At 46.8% G+C, this 23,523-nt stretch overlaps 1 protein-coding gene across 6 annotated transcripts in view; it reads left to right on the top strand.

The window, feature by feature from the left end:
- The window catches only part of LOC139239229 (sodium/calcium exchanger 3-like), a 519,976-nt gene that overhangs the window by 393,830 nt on the left and 102,623 nt on the right, over nt 1–23,523 (top strand). The window lies entirely within an intron of this gene.

The following is a 23,523-nucleotide window of genomic DNA, read 5'->3' as shown; positions in this document are numbered from 1 at the left end:
ACTTTGGATATAAAAGGTGGCCGTATGGCCATCGCTCTCTCTCTTTTGCTCTCTCTTGCTTCACCTCAACAAGGACTGAGCACGCTGTCTGAGACAGAGAGAAGAAACCACCAACGAGCAACCAGAGTCTCGCTATTCAACTGTGAAGCTCATCTTGAGACTGGGACTTGGATACTGACAGTACGGAACCAGAAGAGACGCGTTTTCACCAGAAGAAGCAGTGAGTAAGCCAACAAATCGGTGAGCATCATCCCTGCCCACGCATCTTTAAGATCACGGCCACTGTGTGAGGAGGTATCGTGTGTTCTTCCAACCAAGCCTTAGAAGGGTTTTAGTGGGAAGTTTTTGCTGTGAGGACCATAGGGGTATGCCCAGCCGGTCGGTACAGATTCGGGGGTACACTGTGGATCCGAGCAGAGGGTTTAGACATTGGGTACTTCCCGATAGGGACGGTTTAGACATGCCAGGGTATTAGAATGTACTGCATCGTCACTGTATTTAATTGTAGTTTTGCTATTTTGTGGTAGTTTTAATAAAGCATTGACAGTTGAGACCGAAGTATTTGTCTGTGACTCATTCATCTGTTCAGTACAGTAATCACTCCCACGTCTAGAACTAACATGGGGGTGCATCAAAAACACCTAAAGGAAACCACTTACATCTGACCACTTGCTCTCTGAAAGGGTGTTAGAGGCAGAAACCCTCATCACATTTAGAAAGTACTTGAATATGCACTTGAAGTGCCGTAACCTACAGGGCCACGGACCTAGCGCTGGAAAGTGGGATTAGGCTGGGTAGCTCTTTGTCGGTCGGCACAGACACGGTGGGCTGAAATGGCCTCTTTCTGTGCCATAAATTTCTATGCTCCTATGATAAATAGACAATTTTTCTACTTTTTCTAATTTCAGGTCAGATACAACACGAGTTAAATGCAGAACAAGTGCCCTCTACACTGCCCCATCAGTGCACCTTAACCCTATTAAAAGGAGTATGTCCCTTACTGCAGCAGAACAATACTTGTGTGTTTACCACAGCTACAGGCAGACGCCACTCAATTTAATTTCACGGTGGATCCTTACTGTCAGTAGATAGCGAGGAGCCTATCAGCCCAATGGGTTAAATTGAAATGTGGGCCAAAAAATGACAGGAGTATATGATAACTACCAACACCATCAAACTCCCAACACACCAGAGTTTCAAGTGAAGTCTTGTTGCTATGAAAAAAACACTTTAGAAAAGCCTCTCTTGGTCTTAGAAAGACAGAAACACTCATATTTATATAGTGCCTTATTCTGTCCCCCAGAACTAGTTCAGAGGCTGCGGTGATTTGTTATTTAGGCAAACATGTGAGCACACAGAAAGATCCCACAAAAGGCAATGAGATAAATGACCAGTTCATTCATTTTTGTTGGTGATGGTTGAGGGAGAAATGTTGGCCAAATCACCAGGACAGTTCTCTGCTCTTCTTCCAATAGTGCCGTGAGATCTTTTACATCCACCTGAACCTCTTGAGCAAACAGATCTCGGTTTAATGTTTCACCCAAAGAACAGTGGCCTCTGACAATGCACCCTCAGCGCTGTCCTGCATTGTTCGCCCACAATTAGTGCTCAAGTACTGGAGGGGTATTGCGGGGTGGGAGAAACTTGGATCCACAAACTTCAAAGGTGAGAGTTCTACCAACTTAGTCAATCTGAAAAGCTTAAAGCGGCCGAAAGTGCCCCGCACCCTGATCGGGGCGGTAACCTTCTGGGGCCGGGACTTTTATCGCTCGGCCCGGAAATCCAGCCTCCAACACAGAATTGGGTATGTAATTCTCCAAGGAATTAGAACGCTGTCTCCGGCGCTCTGCTTCCTTGGAAGGACGCTCCTGAGGTGGGAGCGTGACACTTGAGTTCAGCACCGCACTCAGGAGGCCAGCGCTGCACGGAGCATCCGCATAGGGCTGACACGCTACAGCGGGGGGAGGGGCGCCGCGCACTCTGCAGGCCCTTTAGTGGCCAGCCACTGGACCACCAGGTACGCAATCGACCGGGCCAGCGGCCCGACACTCATAACAGAGTGCCAGGCTGCATGATGATGGCCCGGTCGATGTGAGGGCCGCCATTGTCAGGCCGACGAGAGAGTCGGCCGACAAAATAAACTGGCGGCCCGGGGTGCTAAAAGCCTTCCTGACATTCGCCCGCACCCGTCTCACAGCCCAGGGGGCAATTTCCCCTGCGGGCGCAAAGGCATCGGCACAGGGCGGTATGGGGCTGGCCCGCACGCCGGTAACGTCATCAACGTGCGTGCGGCGGCCCGGGGAGCTAATGGCGGGGTACGGCACTACCGGCACAGCGCCCCCCCCCCCCCGGGGCAATTTCCGGGGAGGTGCAATCACCCCCCTCGCCCAGGCGAAAACTTTATTGCACCCCGTTAGCGGCCCCCGGAGGTTATAAAAAGGGGCAATTTTGGCCTCTTAGTGCCTTGGACATGCCAGGTACTTCCCTTGTGAGCCCACTACCTGATAAACTATACAGAACAAAACAAAACGTCAGATTTCCAATGGAATGAAAAGGCATATGCAAAGCACAGCTGTCCTTAAATCTGCACCAGCAACAACATGCGTTTTAACATAGAAGAACATTCCAAGGTGCTTCAAGGAGTCCTAATCAAAAATATTGACACTGAGCCAAAGGAGAAGAGATTAGGAGCAAACTTCAAACATACCTCTAAAATTTATAATTCATTTTTCCTTCTTTCAGACATTTTTGAGTGACGCACCGTTTCCCCATCTGAGTGGCTGAGTGAAACATATGATTCTGAGGGGGTTCACAGAGTAGAATCTGAGAAATTGTTTCCCCTGGCTGGAGAGTCTAAAACCAGGGGTCACAGTCTCAGGATAAGGGGTCGGCCATTTAAGACTGAGATAAGAAGGAATTCCTTCACTCAGAGGGTTGTGAATCTTTGGAATTCTCTACCACAAAGGCCTGTGATATATTCAAGACTGAGATGCATTGGAGTCTGGGGGAATCAAGGGATATGGGGATCAGGTGAGAAAGTGGAGTTGAGGTCGAAGATCAGCCATGATCTTATTGAATGGCGTAGCAGGCTCAAAGGGCTGTATGGCCTACTCTTGATCCTAATACTTATGTTCTTATGGCTGCCTACTTACAGGCCTTGTGATTGGTTCTTCCTTTTCCGCTGCTGTGAGGTGTGGGGCAACAGGCTGAGGTGACTTGCGCTACTCCTGGGGAGTAACCTGTCTTTTGTCGTGATAGCTTGGCCGAGATAGAGAACTCGCTCTGTGATACATGGCAATGGGGCAAAAAATCTTGGTCGCTGAATGTTTCACAGCTCTCCTGTGGTCTCTTTGGCGAAGTTCACTCTTCTCACATACAGCTCCTCGCTGAGGTCTTCATGTCTCTCTGGCCTGAACGTTCTTTGATGAGGGCTAATATCTTGTGAGGTACATCCTCCTCAAACACTCCATCAACTCTGCTTCTGTCTCCATTTTATGTCAGCTGTGGCTCAGTGGGCAGCACTCTTGCCTCTGAGTCAGAAGGTTGTGGGTTCAAGTCCCACTCCTGGGACTTGAGCACATAAATCTAGGCTGACACTCCAGTGCAGTGCTGAGGGAGTGCCGCACTGTCAGAGGTGCCGTCTTTCAGATGAGATGTTAAAGCGAGGCCCTGTCTGCCCTCACAGGTGGACGTAAAAGATCCCATGGCATTATTTCGAAGAAAAGTAGGGGAGTTCCCCCCCAGTGTCCTGTGCCAATATTTATCCTTCAATCAACATCACTAAAACAGATTATCTGGTCATTTTCACATTGCTGTTTGTGGGAGTTTGCTGTGTGCAAGTTGGTTGCCCCTTTTCCCACATTACAACAATGACTACACTCCAAAAGTACTTCATTGGCCGTAAAGCACTTTGAGACGTCCGGTGGTCATGAAAAATGCTATATAAATGCAAGTCTTTCTTCCCTCCTTCTTAAAAACAAGAGAATACCCACCGTGCATCCTGTAACTGGAACCCAGAACCTTATGCTTTGTGCGGGCTGTCAGAGGCAGGACTAGCTCAGTACAGAAATTCTGTGAGAAATTCTGCTATTTTGTAGATTAAGCAATCCCTTTGCACAGCTCCTCCAGGCTGCAGGCAGGAAAGTAAAGCCCTTCTGCCAGCATGTTCTATGTTCCTAATTGGCTGTTACTTCCCGTCGTCAATTGCCCTTGAAGCAATGGGGCCACTAATCATGGGATTTGAGCATTCCAGTGCTGTACCTGCTTGTTTACATATATGAAAAAAATAAAGAACTTGCATTTATCTTGCACCTTTCACGACCAAAGCGCTTTACATTACAGCAGTGTAGTCACTGCTCTAATGTAGGAAACACAGCAGCACAGCCAGGTCCCACAAACAGCAATGTGATAATGAGCAGATCATGTTTTTAGATGTTGGTTGATGGACAATTATTGGACACCTGGCAGAACTCACCCTACTTTTCTTCAAAATAGTGGCAGTGGGATCTTTTAGGTCCAACTGAGAGGGCACGAGGGCAACGGGGGTAAGACAGCACCACCGACAGTGTAGCACTCCCTCCGTACTGCACTGGAACGTCTACCTAGATTTTTGTGCTCAAGTCCTTAGAGTGCGACTTCAACCCAGGACCCTCTAACTCTGAGGCGAGAGAGTACGACCCGCTGAGTGAAGGATCTGCCTGCATCATCTGCATGTGCACTGTCAGAGGGCCCCAAACCCGACCAGAAACGCCAACATAGCCATCACAGGAACAGAAACAAGTTGTGAACGGGATCCATCTCGATTTGCAGTGTAGCGACGCACCACAGAGACATTGTAAAGTCGAGACTGCTCTCTTTTAGCTGGTGATAAAAGGGCAGCAAGGAATGCTGATGCAGTGAATTGTTTTAAGCACAGATCTCTTGCCTATGCTTTAATGAGTGTAAGGCACGGGTTAATGCAAGACCTTCTGGGGACATTGGGTGCCCACACCGTTAGCTGGGCCGGTCGTATAAACTGCATTTGAGGCACTGCATGAGTGGCATTGAGCGCATTCATCATCATCATAGGCAGTCCCTCGGAATCGAGGACTTGCTTCCACTCTAAAAGTGAGTTCTCAGGTGACTGAACAGTCCAATATGGGAATTACAGTCTCTGTCACAGGTGGGACAGACAGTGGTTGGAGGAAAGGGTGGGTGGGACTGGTTTGCCGCACGCTCCTTCCGCTGCCTACGCTTGATTTCTGCATGTTCTCGGCGACGAGACTCGAGGTGCTCAGCGCCCTCCCGGATGCTCTTCCTCCACTTAGGGCGGTCTTTGGCCAAGGACTCCCAGGTGTCGGTGGAGGAGGTTTTGAGGGTGTCCTTGAAACGTTTCATCTGCCCACCTGGGGCTCGTTTGCTGTGAAGGAGTTCAGAGTAGAGCGCTTGCTTTAGGAATCTTGTGTCAGGCATGCGAACAATGTGGCCCGTGCAGCGTGGACTCTGAGCGCATTCAGTGCAGGATCAACAGTTCACCCTAAACCTAAATGGAATTGGATAAATAGTTGAAGGAGAAAATTGCAGGGAAAGATCAGGGGAGTGGGACTAACTCTATTGCTCTTCGAAAGAGTCTGCGCAGATTCGATGAGCCGAATGACCTCCTTCTGTGCTGCACTTTCCATCAATCTATCAACGCACGGTTGTAGGAAGCTCGCTAAAACAGGACAGGGCTCTGGTTACATTACTCCTTGAGTACTGTGTCCACTTCTGATCACCCAGAGGCAGGGCAACATTCCAACCCTGGAGATACAGACTGATCCCCAGCATCAGAATAATGAGTTGTGAGGATGAGAATCTTGAGAGGCAATTAATATGGGAGCTCACAGATACTAATAAGGCAAAGAAAGACTTGCATTTATATAGAGCCTATCATCATCATAGGCAGTTCCTCGGAATTGAGGAAGATTTGCTTCCACTTTAAAAATGAGTCTTTAGGTGGCTGAACAGTCCAATACGAGAACCACAGTCTCTGTCACAAGTGGGACAGATAGTCGTTGAGGGAAAGGGTGGATGGGACTGGTCTGCCCCATGCTCTTTCTGCTGCCTGCGTTTGTTTTCTACATGCTCTCGGCGATGAGACTCGAGGTGTTCAGCGCCCTCCCGGATGCATTTCCTCTACTTAGGATGGTCTTTGGCCAGGGACTCCCAGGTGTTGGTGAGGATGTTGCACTTTATCAGGGAGGCTTTGAGGGTGTCCTTGTAACGTTTCCTCGGTCCAACTTTGGCTCGTTTGCCGTGAAGGAGTTCTGAGTAGAGTGCTTGCTTTGGGAGTCTCGTTTCTGGCATGCGAACAATGTGGCCTGCCCAGTGCAGCTGATCAAGTGTGATCAGTGCTTCAATGCTGGGGGCCGGTCCAGGGTGTCCTTGGAGATGGAGCTCGCGGTGTCCACCGGTACGCTCGCGGCCTTCCGCGAGAGGTGGGCACCGGAGGGACTGGAGTGCATCATCACGCCCGGCAACCAAATTTTAATTTGATTTTTCGTTTTAAAGTTTAATTTGTTTTAAATGCCGGTGCTTTTAGTGTCCCCTTCCCTTTTATAGGGGGCACTGGAAAATTGTGATTTTAGTGCCCAAAAAAAAAAAGAAAAAAAAAGAAAAACACACAAAAAAAGGAAAAAAAGGGCCTTGTAAATGTCTGGTGTGTCACCCAGGTCGGGTGGCACGATTTAATGTTTTATGTTTTGTAGGTAGACTCAAAAAGAGTTTCAATGCTGGGGATGTTGGCCTGGTCGAGGACGCTAACGTTGGTGCGTCTGTCCTCCCAGGGGATTTGCGGGATCTTGCGGAGACATTATTGGTGGTATATCTCCAGCGACTTGAGGTGTCTACTGTACATGGTCCATGTCTCTGAGCCATACAGGAGGGCGGGTATTTCTACAGCCCTGTAGACCATGAGCTTGGTGGCCTCTTATCAACAAGAGCAGACATTAACGACGAGATTCAACACTGCCTCCAGTGCGCTAGTGTAGCTTTGGGCCACCTGAGGAAAAGAGTGTTCGAACACCAGACCCTCAAATCTGCCACCAAGCTCATAGAGCCTATAACCTCAGGATGTTGCAATGCGCTTTACAGCCAATTAAGAATTTTGTGCATGTGGTCAATTTGCCAATTTGAGCACAGCAAGGTTCACAAACATTAATATAATGACCAGATAATCTGTTTTACTGATGTTGGTTGAAGGATAAGTATTGTCCACGACACCAGAGAGAACGCTGCTCTTCTTCAAATAGCTCTATGGAATCTTTTATGTCCACAGAGCAGAGCTTGGTTTAATGTCTCATCCAAAAGATAGTGGGGCTGAAATTGCTCCCCTCTAGGAGGTGGTAATGGAGCGGCTAGGCCTTACCGCCCTGAGTAGACAGAGAAGCAGACCCTTCCTAAATTGGCCCCGGGCTGCTGCCGCCTGTCAGAAGCATGTGCCAACCCCACACTGACTGGCGGTGACCCCTTTTCTGACCCCCGCAGGAAATTGTCCAACGGGAGCGGCGTTGCCACCGGTGGTTACCACTTTTGGCCTTCCCCTGCGGGAAGCTGCCTGTGGCTGGGCGGCGTGTCCGCCCTTACAGGGGAGGGCACGCTGCCGACGTCTCCATTTTATTTTAATTGTAGGGCTGACTCCCCCTCTTGGGTACCGGGCCGCTGGCCTGGCCGAAACCCTCCCTGGTGGCCCAGTGGGCCTAACTAAACTTATTGTAGGGCTCACAGTGGTCCTCCCCTTTAACTGAAGGGGAGGGACGTTGTGATGCGGCAACTCCGCGTTGTGCTGATGTCAGCAGCGTGACGCTGATGATTTGTTGGTGCGGCCAACCAATCCAAAGGCACTTCTGTCCCTCAGCACCGCCCCAACCGAAAATAGACGACAAGGAGGTGAATATCGGCGCAAGATCTGCCCCATGGATTGGGGCGGAGAAAAGTCTTAAATATCACTAAGTGCGCCTACTCATAATCGGGGGGCAATTTCGGCCCCAGCACCTCTGACAGTGCAGCACTCCCTCGGTGCTGCACTGGGAGTGTCAGCCGAGATTGTTGTGCTCAAGTCTCTGGAGTGGTACTTGAACCCACCACCTTCTGACTCAGTGGCGAGAGTGTGCTACTGATTGAGTCATGGCTGACACCACAGAGGACAGTCAACAGAATAAAAAAAATTAATCCAGAACACTTTCAAATTAATCCGTGACGGGTGAGGGGGATTGGAGTTTGGACATTCCAGATTCTTAGAGCCAGAGCTGGCAATTGTTTTTTGAAAATTAATTCTTGGGATGTGGGCGTCACTGGCAATAAAGCAAGAGAGAAAAATATACATATACAGGAAATATTGTGCAAAAATAAATGACCTTTGCACAGATAATCAGCAGTTAGAAGGTTAACATGAAGTGTTTAAATATATATTTTAGACTGCTCAGTGTTCACAAATTGCAGTGCTATTTTCATACCGTTAGCCCTGAGAAACTTGATGTTAGGCGACAGCAATCTGTTATTTATATTCAGGAGCAGCACTTGCTACAGTGTGAGCTCTGTCCTCATTACTTTCCCTGCAGCACTTTCAGGTTCCATTTGCTTTGGCACTGCCATGTTCCAACCATTTCAATCGTTGGCACTGGAGCTTGACTGAGTTTGTTGACTCTGCGCCCATTAAGTCTTGGGGGTGGGGGGAGGGAGGGGGAAGAGGCTGATTTTTTTTTTCTTGCCCCGAGTGAAATTACTTTCTAGGAGCTTGAAAAGAACAACAAAAACTCTGGAAATAAAACGAGAACACAAGGATAATAATGGATGGTGAAACACTCATCCATGCCATTGTTACCTCCAGACTTGACTACTAAGGCACACTCCTGGCTGGCCTCCCACGTTCCACCCAACGTAAACTTGAGGTCAACCAAAACTCTGCTGCCCATGTCCTAACGCACACCAAGTCCCGCTCACCTATCACCCCAGTACTTGCTGACCTACATTGGCTCCCGGTCAAGCAACGCTTCGATTTTAAAATTCTCATCCTTGCTACAAATCCTTCCATAGCCTTGCCCCATGAAATAAATAGTTCCACCTAGTGGACTACTGCTCCACCTAGTGGACCACAGTGGTAGAGCAGCCATTGCTGTATTCACAATAAAGGCACTGACAAATTCCTGTGTTAATAGCCATCTTGGGAAGTCTGTGATGTTTGTGATGTCGTAAGGAATATATCACGGCCCCCTCCCCACCCCTATCTCTGTAATCTCCTCCAGTCCCACAACCCCGCCCCTCCCCCGAGATATCTGCGTTCCTCGAATTCCGGCCTCTTGAGCATCCCTGATTTTAATTGCTCAACCATTGGTGGCCGTGCCTTTGCTGACAAGGTCCTACACTCTAGAATCCTCTCCCGAAACCTCTTCCCTCGCTACCTCTCTGTCTTCCTTTAAGATGCTCCTTAAAACCTACCTCTTTGACCAAGCTTTTGCTCTAATTTCTTCTTATGTGGTTCAGTGACAAATTTTGTTTTCTAACACTCCTGTGATGTTCTTTGGGACATTTTACTATGTTAAAGACACTATATATATGTGTACAAGTTGTTGCTGTGAAGAACTTGTATTTACATAGCACCTTTCACGACCACAGGATACTGAAGTGCTTTACAGCCAATGAAGTGCTTTTGAAGTAGTCACAGCTGTAATGTAGGAAACATGACAACCAATTTGCAGAGCAAGGTCTCACAAACAGCGATGAGATAATGACCAGATCATCCATTGTAAGTGTTGGCTGAGGGATAAATATTGATTAGAACACTGGAGAGAACTCACGTGTTCTTTTTCAAATACTGCTATGGTGGGGGTTGAGAAAGGTGGTGGTGAGGTAGAGCTGGGTTCCGTCAGCATACATGTGGAACCTGATATTGTTTCTTCAGATGATGCCATCCAAGGGCAGCATGCAGATGAGAAATAGGAGGGGGCCAAGCATAGACTCTTGGGGGAACTCCAGACATAATGATGCAGGGATGGGAGGGGAAGCTATTGCAGGAGATTCTTTGGCTATGACTGAATAGGTAAGAATGGAACCAGGCGAGGTGAGAACGACTCAGCTGGACAACGGAGGAGAGGTGTTGGAGGAGGTCAACCATTTCAGAGGCTGTAGATAATTCGAGATGGATGAGGTATAGTGCACCACAGTCACAGAGGAGGTAGTTCGTGACTTTGTTTCAGTGATGTGGCAGGGGCAGAAACCAGATTGGTATTTATTAAGAATTAAAAATAACTGGATAGAGTGTGAAGCACAGCTAGCCGCAACCCACAGTATAACTTGGGTCCTGCCCAATGCGTTTCTCACAACACAGTCATAAGGAGAAATTAGGGCAGATGACCAAAAGCTTGGTCAAAGAGGTAGGTTTTAAGGAGTGTCTTAAAGGAGGATAGAGAGGTGGTGAGCCGGTGAGGTTTTGGGAAGGGATGCCAGAGCTTAGAGTCTTGTCAGCTGAAGGCACAGCCATGGCTTTCATGCCATATGAAGGGGTTTAATTTCGCATCTACCTTTCTTTTGTATAACACCAGATTTAGTGCTATGTTTGCTATACTTGCTTTGAAACTTAGGGGCTAGAAATTCCGTTGCTCCCCGTTTGGGGCGATAACTTTTGAAATGTGAGAGAAGTATCGGCAGGTGATAATCCTCTTTTGATCCCGGGAACACTTCTCTTAGGGTGCTAAAGTGCGTGAGCGGGACAGGAGTGGCAGAGCGCTGAAGAATGTGCAGTGCAGAGCTGCCAGCATCAGTGATGGGTTGCAACATTTTTCTTCTGAACTCTCTCGGGCTAGCAGACCTGCGCGACTTCCATTACAGCCCCCAAGCACTCTCAGAGACTGGAGGGTTTAGACAGTGCGCAGCAATGAGCCGTCAAAAACTTTCAGCAGGCACCCGAATAGTATGAAGAATAAAGTCTGCCCTACCTGACCACCACTGCCTTTAATTGCCGCTCCCCAAGTGGCCAGCCGAGGCGACAACGCCTCCTCCTGCTGCCGTGTCGACGATCGGCGATGTAACAGGGGGCGGGAGCGAATTTCACATCTAGGGCAGAAACAGGGCGCTGCACACTTGATGATATCACGATCTGCGAGGCGCTAGAGTCTGAGGCGGTGTTAGTGTCAGCGCAAAATCGCCAGGGATGTTTGCGGGCGTTGCTGAATTCGCCGCACCCGGCCGGTAACCCCTTAGTGCACCGTTACCGCTCCCAACAGGTGCTAATGGGAATCGCAAAGCAGCTGAATTTCTCCCCAATAGAAAATCACTGAGACAGGTGGGTGAACAAGTTGGTGGCTCAACATACTGCACTAAGAAGTGGTGGGCGGTGGGATTATGCCCACAGCAAGTCCTTAATTGCCACTGGGCTATCGGTGGAGGGAGGGATCAGGCAGGAGATAGACCCTTCTCCACAGGGAGTAAAATGGGAGGGTGAGACAGCGCAGGGCACTGTAGAATGGCACTGCCTGAGGCCAGGGAGCAGGTTGTCCACATTTCATCTGGGTTAGGGAGTGGAATGGGCTGTGTGCATGGATCTAAAGGGAAAAACGCAGAGTAAGGAAGGAAAGGAAACTTAAACGGTTTGCTAAATAAATAAATCCTACTTTTAAAATAAAGACAGACAGTTCTTCAAATAAAATCTTATTTTTATTCAAAATTACATTTTCTAATAAGAGAGATTGGAGATTGTTGCTGATAATTCCAGCAAAAATTTCTCAGAGAATTAGTGGAAAATTTGGGGTCGGTTGTGATGCTAAAGGGTTATAAAACTGAATCCCGACTCCAACATGCCTCTATCCCGCCCACATTCGGTTTTAAGTGAGGCGGGACCGGGAGGGATTGCAACCAACCCGCTCCCAGGAGGAGGGTAGCCCATTTAAATATGATAATGAGGCTGCTGTGTTGGCCATATCCCCTCCCCCACCCCAAGACATCTGATCCCCCACCCACAAGGCCTCAGATCCTCCCCTGAAGCCTCGTATATCCACCACGAAGCCTCCGATCCCCCCATGTGCTCTCCAATCCCCCTCCCTCCCGAGGCCTCGTATATCTTCCACGGGGCCTCTAATCACCTTCCAGGAACTTCTTCCTCCAGCCCCAATGATCCTCCGATCCTTCCCCACCCTCCCAGCCCCCGAAGCTCTGGCCCCAACCCTTCCAGCCCTCTCCTCCTTTTGGCCATTTTATATTTGCAAATTCTTCTACTTCAGACTCATTTGCAAACACAATACGAACAAATCCCTTATAATGTTTTTGTTCTGATGGTCCCTAATACATGTCAAGGTATCACATCACCTTGGCTACTTTTGTTCTGACATCTTGCACATGATCTGTCAGCAAGGCAATAATCTGGTCACAAATCTGAGCTGCAGACTATGATCTGTAGTAATCCGGTGGTGCATTGTACGTGAGGAAACCGAGGAATGTTACTGCGTTCCCTCTGACCTCAGGTAGCACATTCCTGAAGAAGGTGGCACAGCTCCTTATGTACAAAGTGATCTGGTCGGGGAAGTCTTTGGCAATGTGCCTGGAAATGTTGCTTAAATATTCCTCATATTCCAGGGTGGTCTCTTCCGAGGGAAGCTCTTGAAACATCTTGGATATGTTTTCTGACTCAATTACTGGACCATAGGAATTCAGCACGGATTTGCAGACTTTGATGACTTCATTGCTCTCATCGTTTAAAAGCTCCCCAATGAAGGCAGCTATTGTGATGATCTGACTCTCTTCCACATTGACGAGGAGTGAGTTGCTCCACAATGCTGATCAGATGAGGGGCAGCATGCATGGTCAATGTGCTTAACAGTAGTGTAACCCCCTCATGGTTCTTTGTTGGACTCACAAGGAGATCCCAACCTCCCATTTCTCTCATGATGGTATTATCTCCCTTTCCCTGTGTCGGGACAGCTCTAAGTATCTCAGCTGCGTAATGTCAGCATTATTCAGTTTGAGAGTAGGGCACAAGGTGTTTCCACCCTTTGGAATTGTCAGAAAGTTGGTAGGAAACTGAAGCTGAGATGAATCAGAGGCATGCTGACTAACTGGGGGTATAGAATGTTTATCACGTCCCCTGAGTCAGGCTCACGTATCACTTCATGAAGAGCACAGCTAAAGGCTGCTGAGTTGCTGCATCTTCTGTATCTGTGAATGGGAATCTCTGTCGCCGCCATACAATGATTTTAAGTTGTTCAGCAAGAATTTGGTTGCGGCTGGGACGAGTACATTATCTGTCAGCAGGGATTGCCATATGTCACGAATATACCTCTCAAATGGAATGGGTAAAGTGAGGAGAGTGGACAAAACTGTTGGCATATGGTGTGACGCCAGAATGGAGATCGAATGCGTCACTGCATTTATCACCTGCGGCTCAGTAATTAAATGTAAGTGACTGCGCAATATTTTGGTTGTTCACCGAACGTCTGCAAGGCTCCATGTTTTGTAATGAGGACAGTTGTCACAATAGAAGCTGTGCAGGAAATGTTCCGTTGCTTGTCTGTCAGCCCTTTAAAGATGGTGAAGAGTAGAGTGTTCAACTGGTCATGAGCTATACACTTAGATAGAACTGTACCAACAGCAGTACACGTTTGAAAGAGGGCCTGACTGGTAAATTGGTTTAATCCACTTTTGATGGCTTGCAGATGCTCCACTTCCTTATCCTGATAACCCACAGGAAACCCTTCAAGGTATAACTGGATAGAAAGCAATCCATACAAGCTTTTAATGGCCGCCTCCCTTACAACATGTGATGAATCTGCACATTGAAGCCCCACATCCAATAATAGTTGCCAAGTTATGTGATGGCACCTTATTACTAACTTCCAGTTTCTCCAGGTAGAACGTCACCAGCTGTAAAGTGGTCTCCATTGCCTTTTCTCACTCATGGACCTGTGTGGCTTGGTTTTGTGGCTAAAACCAGTCTCCATGGTTTTAAATACAGACTGAAGCCCTTCAGGAGACAGATCCAAAAGCAAATATTGCTTCAGAAGATCCTGCAGAGAGGCCATTGTCTCAGTGTGAAGCTTCTGTCACTCAGCCATGTCCATGTTTGTACTTTGGTCGACAGTGCTGGTCTCCCAATCTGGCAAGCTGAAGACACTATTTAAACAGATGCTGATCAACTCACTCTCACTGTTCAATGAAGGTTCCAGTTTTATGAGGGCTGCACAGGTGACCATGGCAGACTTTCGAACCAAAGTGGTCATTGTCTCTGTTGGCTCGGCCGTGATCAGCTCCTGCATGCAGGTCATCAATTCTGCCTTTCTGGTCAAAGTGTAGGGAGCGTGTTCTTCACTTGGTTCAATAGCTGTGGCCAACAGAGTCACAGTGTTGGCCAAACTCAGCTTGAGTGTCAAGTCCTTCACCTTGGATTTCAGTCCAAATATCTTGGTGTTGAAAAGGCACAGCACGTTGTGCAAAATGTCGGTCTCGATTCTGGGCAAAATGAGGTCCTGAGGACAACGTGACATAATCTGCCCAAAGCATAAAATGAGCGTGCTTTTCACTTTCATTATGTGATTGGCACCCTGGTATTTAATAAGGTGAAAGGAACTAGATATCTTCAAGCTATTTAACTTCATGAAACCCTTCAGTCTTCAGTGTAGTGAACATGGTGTCTATGTGGGTTACAGCACAGTTACCAATTCCAGCAGCTACCCTGTCTCGCTCTAAATCTTCATTGTGGTGAAGCATCTGATGAAGATTTTTTTTGACAATGTCTTTGTCTTGGGTCAGTCGGAGCACTCTCCCTAAACACTTGTACAGAAAGCCCCTCTCTGTTGGATACAGGTGATAGATGTGAATGCAGTTGGTCATTTCTTCAATGAGCTGGATGATCCACACCTTATCCACAATTACCTCCAGAGTTGGGGACAAAATCCCCATTCTGGAGATTGGACTTCTCTGAATTCTGCTCAAGAAAGTTACATAAAATTGGGAATTCCTTGTCCCATACTCTCACTGTTGCTGGGTGGATGACCATTGCCAGGAACTATAGTAAGCCCAGAGCAGCAACACCTCTGCCTTTTCCATGACACAGAGGAGAAGACACAATCAATAGCCGCGTCAGCAGTGTACGAGGCTCAGGAAGATTCGGATAGTCCTCGTAATTAAGGACAATTTGTGTATCGCTGGCTATCAGTCTCTTTATTCCAATGCAATATGAGGAACTGCAGACTATTGTAAAGGCATCAGTGTACTTTACTGTGATCACAAACTCCAGCAGGTAGGACCAAAGGACATCGGCAATCGGTAAAGTTCCCACCATCAATTTCAGCAATCCTTTGCACAATCTCCTTAAATCCTTATCCGTAACCACGGCCGCCATTACATTGCAGAGCTCCTCTTCGTTTTCAGTATTCTCCTCATTCTCCTCGGTGGGCAGAGCACACTATTGGATGATAAATTCCAGCAACTCCTTTCCTCTCTCTAGCTCAAAGTAATTGTGACTGGCAATAGAGTATATCACCTGGGCAAGGATTCCCTTTACTCTGTTACTTGCAGTTAAAAATGGTAGTCGTCGCAAGTCAGAATTTAATTCTTCTGACTCTTTGAAGGGACAGTATTGAGAAGATATTTCAGCATGGCCAGTGCCCCAAGTTGAGGCCATTATCAATTGCCAGTTGCATCCAAAGGAACTCTAATATCTGGCTTATAAAGGCTAGAGCTAGAATTCTGAAGTAGCAAAGGATTTCATTAGCTCCGTCTCCGAAAACGGGTTTCTGGGTTGTTCCATCGCAATACAGATCTGGTTATGGAACGTGATCAGCAAACTCTGCAATTGTGTCACTAGTACTTCACTGTTCCTCTCTATGGCAGTGCGCAGTATACTGCACAGACTCTTAGTGACACAAGAATCAGGAGAGGTTTCCTGGTACATGGTGATAAGGCTTGGAATTAAGTTGGGAAGCTCCTCCTCCAGTTTGTCATCGGGGAGTAGGTGGATTATCTGGGCTACTGCTTCTATCGCTGCTATGCTCACCTTGGGCTCTTTTGTGGGCAGCCATGAATTCAAAAGCAGATCATAAGCCACAGAAATCTCATGAAAGAACATCTCCTTCTTCAGTTTAGGTTTTCTGGTCCCCTCTGTGTTGGACAGGTACATTAGAATGCTCTCACTGAAAAGCCCCAATGCAACACAGAGAGTCCATTTCATTTCCCCATCGGTTACTCTATGAAGCATAGGGAGCATGTTCCTCACGACAGGCTTGAGCTGAGGTACCATGCAATGCACATTTGCTCTACACAGCCTTGCCAGTGTCAGCACTATGTAGAAATGTGCTTGGGTCCAGGGTTGGCACATTGACTCTATGTGTTTGAAAATTTCAATGGGAAACCTGGCAGCCAGACTAAGCAGGAGGCAACTTGCCGCTTCCTGATATTCAACATGCTCTGATCTGGTCATGTCCATCAAAGCCAAGTTGAAAAAACCTTAAAAAAACACAAAAACATTGCCAAAACATTACCCACCCCACAACATAAATCGCAAAAAAAATTTAATGAACTTTACCTTTCCTCAGTCCTGCCGGCATGGTTGGACCACTCTGGTTTCCCAGGCGGTCATTGCGAGGCGTGATTCCAGGTGTACAGGTCGGGTTCGAGTCAAAACTCGGATGGTGTTGAAATGAGAGGCTTTGCACACCCGGCGCAGCTCCTCCCGTCGGTGCTGCAAAGCGCCTCAGCAAAACCCGAGCCGAAGCTCGCGCCAGACGCAGGAGACCTCGCCACCTCATTTCACACCAATCCGGAGCAAGACCCGGGGCGCAAAGGACTGGAAAGTCCAGCCCACTGTCTTCGGTCTCCGCCACAAAATCCGTTCCCCAGTCACCGTCTCCATCCCTTTCCCTGGCAACTCTCTGAAGCTGACCAGACTGTTTGCAACCTTGGTGTCATATCTGATTCCGAAAGGAGCTTCCGACCACATTTCTGCGCCATCATTATGATGCCTACTTTCAACTCCGTAACATCGACCAACTCCGCCCCGTCTCAACTCATTTGCTGCTAAAACCCTCATCCAAGCCCTTATTACCTCTAGACTTGATTATTCCAATGGTCTCATGGCCGGCCTGCCATGTTCTACCCTCTGCAAACTTGTGGTCATCCAAAACCCTGCTGTCCATGTCCTAAGTCACATCAAGTTCTGCTCACCAATCATCCCTGTGCTCCCTGACCTACAGTGGCTCCCGGTTAAGCAACGCCTCGATTTTAAAATTCTCATTGATGTTTTCAAATCCCTCCTTAGCCTTGCCCCTCTTTTTCTTTGTAATCTCCTCCAGCCCCACAACCCTCCAAGATATGTTGGCCTTTATTGCAAGGGAGTTAGAGTATAAAAGCAGAGACTCCTGCTACAACTGTACAGGATATTGGTAAGGCCATACCTGGAGTACTGCGTGTAGTTTTGGTCTCTGTATTTGCCACACCTGGATTACTGTGTACAGTTTTGATCTTCATATTTAAGGAAGGATATACTTGCATTGGAGGCTGTTCAGAGAAGGTTCACTCGGTTAATTCCGGAGATGAGGGGGTTGACTTTTAAAATAGATTGAGCCTATACACATTGGAATTCCGAAGAATGAGAGATGACCTTATTGAAACATATGAGGGGGCTCGACAAAGTGGATGCAGAGAGGTTATTTCCACTCATAGGGGAAACTAAAACTAGGGGACATAGTCTCAGAATAAGGGGCCACCCATTTAAAACTGAGATGAGGAGAAATTTCTTCTCTCAGAGGATTGTAAATCTATGAAATTCTCTGCCCCAGAGAGCCATGGAGGCTAAGTCATTAAATATATTTAAGGTGGAGATCGACAGATTTTTGAGCGATAAGGGAGTCAAGGGTTATGGGGAGCGGGCGGGGAAGTGGAGCTGAGTCCATGATCAGATCAGCCATGGTTTTATTGAATGGCGGAGCAGGCTCGAGGGGCCAAATGGCCTACTCTTACTTCTATTTCTTATGTTCTTATATCTGTACTCCGCGAATTCTTGCCTCTTGAGCATCCTCAAATTTTGATTACTCAACTATTGGTGGTCGTGCCTTCAGCTGCCAAGGCCCGAACCTCTGGAGATCCTTCTCTAAACCTATCCGCTTCTCTACACCTCTTTCCTCCTTTAAGACGCTCCTTAAAACCTATCTCTTTGACCAAGCTTTTTGTCATCTGCCCTAATATCTCCTTATGTAGCTCGGTGTAAAGTTTTCTTTTATAATGCTCCTGTGAAGCACCTTGGGGCATTTTACTACGTTAAAAGTGTTATGTAGATACAAGCTATAATTTTGTTGTTGCTGTTGTTGTAATAGGGGTTGGGGTTTGTGTTAGATTTCTCAATTTCTTTTCCAAAGGTGCTGGTCCCCTAGCTGGGATATGGTCATCCTTTGGCACTAGGCCCAAAGGGCCATTATTCAGGTTTGAGATTTTGATAGTGAATGCCATTGGACTATTTGACCATGGTGGCCGTCTCAGACAAGCCTGTTCGTGTATGCACATTCACAGCAGAAGTTGCAGAGCAGCTGCCAGGAATAGGAACCCTGCCCGATCTCCTTAACACAGGAAGGGTATGAGGCCAACTGTAGCACCTGTAACATCGTTGACATGTGAGCCACATCAGCAAAGGCCAGAGATCAAACCTGGGGTTGTCCCTCGTCATGGATGGCTCAGGGTCTCACTGGACAAATGCACAGAGTCATGGATGGACCTGCTTTCAGTATTGTTTTGCATTAATTTTGATTTAAAAAAGAAATTCAGTGCCTTTGTTCAGAACACAGGGAATGGGATTGAGAATCTGTGGAATTCTCTACCCCAGAGAGCTGTGGAGGCTGGGTCATTGAATGTATTTAAGATGGAGATAGACAGATTTTTGAATGCTAGGGAGTGAAGGGTTATGGGGAGCGGGTAGGGAAGTGGAGTTGAGGCCAGCATCAGATCAGCCATGATCTTATTGAATGGCGGAGCAGGCTCGAGGGGCCAAATCTCCGACTCCTGCTTCTATTTTTTATGTTCTTATGGAAGGTAGGATTAGGCTAGGTAACTTTTTTGACCGACACAGACAAGATGGGCCGAATGGCCTCCTTCTGCGTCATAATTTTCTATGATTCTATGAGTATAACTATTACTGCTGGATTTCCTATTACCTGGCCAATTTATTACTCCATTTCTAAAGTCTACCCTGACCTAAAGAGACTTCTGTTTTAACTCTGTTCTGCAGAGGTAGCTCAGTCTAAGTTCCTGCAGCTGACCTGTGTGATGAAGCTGGTAACTTCCCCAAGTTAGGTTAGGCAGATGGTTGAAGGAAAGATGAAGGGTCATGGGAACAGGGCGGGCACATGGGACTAGGACTACTGCTCTAGTGGAGGATAAACACCAACACAGAGTGGTTGGGCTGAATGGCCTGTTTCCGTGATTCTGAGTTAGTTGAAGAGGAGGCGGGGATTGGGCATGGTCAGGACAAGTCCCAGGCAAACAGCCTTTAAAAATTGTATTAATGCAGATTGTTACAAATAGAATGTAAGCTTCTAGAGAGGGCCCATTTATTTTATTACGCTCTTTCTCTGTTATAGGGTTTTCTGTTCCCTTTCAGCAGCAGATGCGATGGACTGAACAGCCTCCTTCTGTGCTGTATAATTCTATGATTTTCAGATTTTTGGTTTATTAATTTTTGTGCTGTTTTTTTTCCTCCTGCATGTATTTGGAGGCATTCGCCTGTTCCCAGTTATCAGATAATATTAATAGATTTATACATATCATCTCTGTAAAATCTTCAGGCCCCTCAATCCCCGAAGAACTCTGTTTCTCTAAATCTGACCTCTTGTGCATCTAGCACTTCCTTCACCCTACCATTGACAGCCCTGCCTTCAGCCATCTGAGCCCTAAGCTCTGAAATTCCCTCCGTAAAACACTTTGCCTCACCAGCTCTTTGACCAAGCCTGTCCTAATGTCTCCGTCTCTGGCTCGGTGTCAGCTTTTCTCTGATTACATGCGCTCCTGTGAAGTGCCTTGGAATGTTTTACTATGTTACAGGCGTTCAATAAACGCAGATTGTCGTTATATATTTTTTATAGTTAGGGTTGCTACTCTTCTGCTTCCCGGTGGTGTTGAACATATTTTATGGAGCCATCGGAGTTTGAATCAATTCGATTTTGCTCTTTGTAAATCTCACAACACTGCATGGAAAAATAACATCTCTCACAGAAATAGACAAACCCCGGTTTGCATTAAAATTAAAGACAAGACCACCTGCTCAAAAACAAGTTGTATGGATAGAAAGCATCAGGCAGTTGGGAACACGACATGAGAGGGAGCGACAGAGGGAGAGAATTGGAATTAAGATGTCAGCAGTTGGGATAGAGGGAGCGAGAGATGAATAAGCATCTGCAAGAACCCTTACGGTTCACAACGAGCTATTCTGCTCTAACTATAATAACCTTTGGGGATAAGCGAAGACGAGATTGAATCATAAACTTGCTCTTTTCCCAGCTCTATGCAGAATAGTCAAACCTGGCTAAGAGTCAAAATAAAGAATGTCATTTTTTACAATCGTGTGATTGCTATTTTCTGTGTTAGTATATGATTCACGCCATGTCAACTGAGGCTGGTTTTGCAGTTTTTGTAAATTTCCTTTGCTTTTAGAAAGAAAGGCTTGCATTTATATAGCAGAACCTCAAAATGCCCCAAAGCCCTTTACAGCCAATGAAGTGCTTTTGGAGTATAGTCATTGTTGTAATGCAGGAAATGCTGGCAGCCACTAATGATCACATAATCTGTTTGAGTGATGTTGGTCAAGGGAAGAATATTGTCCAGGACACCATAGGAAATCATAGAATGTGGAACTCTACTTCTAATAGGATCTTTTACATCCACCTGAGGGAGCAGACACGGCCTCAATGTAAAGTCTTATCTGAAAGATGGAACCTCCTACTGTGCAGCACTCCCTCAGTATTACACTGAAGTGTCAGTCTAGATTTTGTGTTCAATGTTTCGGAAATGGGGCTTGAACCCCACGAGCTACTGACTCAAAGGCAAGCGTGCTACCTATTGAGCCATGTCTGCTTTACAGCGTTGCAAGTCAGAGTGGGATGAAAATGGGAGCAATGTGCAATGTAAGCTTGGTTCGCTTGATAGGTTTTTCTTTGAAGCCGCACTCTTGAGCACATAATCTAGGACGTTACTCCCGTGCAGTGGAGGGAGCGCGGCATTGTCAGAGGAGATGTCTTTCGGGTGCGATGCTAATCCGAGCCCTCGTTTCTCTGTGTGGATGAACATAAAATATCCCATGGCACTATTTGAAGAAGAGCAGCTGGTTCTTCTAGTATCGTGGCCAAAAGAAAATTGCTGGAGCAACAGTTTCAGAACAGTTGAAGTGATCATTTGTGCTATGGGTTGGATCTTGCTGTGTGTAAATTGGCTGCCAGATTTGCTTCCACTTCAAAAATAATTCATTGTCTGTGAAGCACTTTGGGACGTCCTTAGGATGTGGCAAGTGCTATATGAATGCGAGCTCTTTATTTCCTCACTCTGCTGGCTATGCTGCCTTCGCCAGGGTGCAGACTTCCTCCCACGAAGGAGGGAGAATCATGACAAATGCACACAACGGCAGATGGTATGTGGTACGTGTGGATCAGACAAACCGATTAAACCCAGTGCCAGAATTCATTACTTCCATGAATAGCTTGAAAGAAAAAGAAAAGACCTGCATTCATGTAGCATCTTTCATGACCTAAGCGCTTTACAGCCAATGAAATACGTTTTGGAGTGTAGTCACTGTTGCAATGTAGGAAACACGGCAGCCAATTTGCGCACTGCAAGCTCCCACAAACAGCAAAGTGATAATGACCAGATAATCTGTTTTATTGTGATGCTGATTGAGGGATAAATATTGGCCAGGACACCGGGGATAACTCTCCTGCTCTTCTTCAAAATAGTGCCATGGGATCTTTTGCATCCACCTGAGAGAGCAGACGGGGCCTCGGTTTAACGTCTCATCCGAAAGACAGGCCCTCCGACAATGCAGCGCTCCCTCAGCACTTCACTGGAGTGACAGCCTAGGTTTATGTGCTCGAGTCTCTGGAGTGGGACTTGAACCCACAAACTGGCACTGTCTCCGACATAATGTAATGGCATAAATTCAGAGACGAGTCAGGGTTTATGATGTATAGTGCAATAGCAGACCCTGCAGGAGTGAATCACTGTAGGAGTGAATCACTCCCAGTTTTAAATTATGGATTGAAGAAATAATTTTCCTTCATTTTAAATTATAGCTGTAGGAATAGAATACACCTACATTATAAATTACAGCTACTGGTGTATTGCAATCTAAATATTTTGACCAATATTTTATTTGCAGTGATTGATTATACACCTGTAAAATAGAATGGTAGGAATCCTTAACTCTCACCCAATCAGTGATTCTTTCTCACCTTCTATCCGTGACTAAATATTATTTTACTTCGACCTGAGAGCGCAGACAAGGTATTAGTTTAAATCCTCATCCAAAAGACTGCACCACACCACTGACTTTGCAGCAGTCCCTCAGCTGGAGTGTCTAAAGCTTGAATTCCAGTCTCTGGAGTGGGACTTGAACCTTCTGACTCAGAGGCAAGAGGGTTATCCACTGAATCACAGGCTGACACCTTGACACTTTGCCATTGGTGAAGCTTCTAAAACGTTTAACTTTGAAAACTGGTAACAAATCTTTAGTTACAGTGACTCCCTGTTGTAATTACTGACGGCAAACCTTTTATGTACTGGTAGTTAATTAATCTCCTATACACGATCAGGGTAATTCTCCAATTGCACACTCTGGGTGGGAAATCCTCCCTTCCGGAGGCATATATTGGAAATCTATCTAAAGCCTGTGGCAGAAAGTGGTGTCATTCAGGCAGCAAGGTAATTTGCTGTTTCCTGTCACCGCGCACTTTGTGATTGTATTTAATGTTTCTTTACAATATTTGGTTAAGCATGTGTTAGCTGTGGCTCAGTGGGTAGCAGTCTTGCCTCTGGGTCAGAAGGTTGTGGGTTCAAGTCCCACACCAGAGACTTGAGCACAAAATCTAGGCTGACACTCCCAGTGCAGTGCTGAGGGAGTGCTGCACTGTCAGAGGTGCTGTCTTTCAGATGAGATGATAAACAGAGGCCCTGTTTACCTGCTCAGGTGGACGTTAAAGGTCCTGTGGAAGGGGAGTTCAACAAATACTTATCCATCAACCAACAGCGGGAGGTCATGAAAGGCACTATGGCACTGCAAGTTCCTTTTTCTACTGGGGTCCAGATTGCAATCAGAACTGCAAGCATTACTCCAGGTATGATCTTACAAGAGCTGTGCAGCTTCTGTGGGGTTGAACTCAACTGACTTAGCAGGATATCCCAGCAGTGAGTGAGTTATGTTTGCTGACATATATATGACACGTCATGTGTCTTGGATCACTATACTCATCAGTTGGCCTTTATGTGATAGTTGCAATGTTTTTTTTATTCATTCATGGGATGTGGCGTCACTGCATTGCCCGTCCCTAATTG

The sequence above is a fragment of the Pristiophorus japonicus genome, chromosome 26, assembly GCF_044704955.1.
Source record: "Pristiophorus japonicus isolate sPriJap1 chromosome 26, sPriJap1.hap1, whole genome shotgun sequence".
NCBI lineage: Eukaryota > Metazoa > Chordata > Chondrichthyes > Pristiophoridae > Pristiophorus > Pristiophorus japonicus.
This window is presented reverse-complemented; position numbering and strand designations above follow the sequence as displayed.